The following is a 1,326-nucleotide window of genomic DNA, read 5'->3' on the forward strand; positions in this document are numbered from 1 at the left end:
GGTGTGGAAGAAAACTAAGAAAAGAAAAAGAATGAAAAAGAAAAGCCACATCCAACCTGAACAATATGTGATCAAGAAAAGGAGAAAAAGAAGAAAAAGGTTAATAAGTGAACCCCAAAAGTTAAGGTAGTGCCAAGGAGACTTAGTCACTCTAAATACCATTGAATATCATACCAGCCCTTAGCCTACATTACAAGCCAAAGAAAAGACCTATAGTGATCCTAACTTACCTATCTGGACACCTTGGTAATGAAAATAAGGGCAATCATATGGTATTTGACATGCATTGATTGGAATTTCTTTCTGAGAGTGAGTGTCTCTTGATCGTCCCTGCTTTGACATGCTAGAGTTCATATATGAGTGAAAAGGGACTTCTTTGTTGTAAGGAAACATCGGTTGCATTACTAGCTGTTAACTTGTTTGGATAGTGTAATATTGGTACATGCATAGTTGTTGTTGCTGAATTAATGCCATATCTTGAATCCTTTGGGCCACATTGTGGATCTTCATTGATATGCACAGTTGGGTTAAAGGTGATTGAAAATGAAGAGGGTAATGTTTTTTGAGCTAAACTTGATAATCAACTGTCATAGGTATCTTATGTGTCTCTTCGTTAAGCATCGTAATATGGTGTTATATAGTTGCTTGAAGACAAGCAATTATTTTAAGTTGAGGGTGTTGATGTGCTAGATTTTTGTAGCACATTTAAGACTTTTTAACTCGAAATAATTGTAAGTTCTTAAGTAACTACTAGTGTTTTTGATGACATTTCTTATGATTTTGTAGGAAAACCAAGATGCATGGAAATACATGAAATCTACAGCAAAAAGGATGATTTTGGTGAAAAGATGCAAGAAATTTAGTTTTGAAAAGTTTCTAAAGATTTCCTGACGACATGTCGTAATAAGCTATCAGGTTTGTGATAGGCTATCACAGAGGTCATCAGGTTTAGGCAGAGAACAAGAAAATTGAAGACTTTCTGACGACATATTATGATAAGCCGCCATGTTTATGATAGGCTATCATGGAGGTCGTCATATTGTGATAGGCTATCACGGAGGACGTCAGATTTGTGATAGGCTATCACGAAGGGCGTCAGGTTATGATAGGCTATCACGGAGGGCATCAGGTATGTGATAGCCTATCACAAATGGCGTCACAAAAGGTAAAACTTCTGAAATTTTTATTTCAAATTTTTTCTTAAAGTATGGGTATTAATAGCAACTTTTAGGATTTCATGGGGCATCTTGGACATCCAGGAATGTCTGGAACTTATTCCAAAGTTGACTTTACTTTTCTTTAGTCTCTTAACTTAGAATTCAATTT

The sequence above is a fragment of the Capsicum annuum genome, chromosome 7, assembly GCF_002878395.1.
Source record: "Capsicum annuum cultivar UCD-10X-F1 chromosome 7, UCD10Xv1.1, whole genome shotgun sequence".
NCBI lineage: Eukaryota > Viridiplantae > Streptophyta > Magnoliopsida > Solanales > Solanaceae > Capsicum > Capsicum annuum.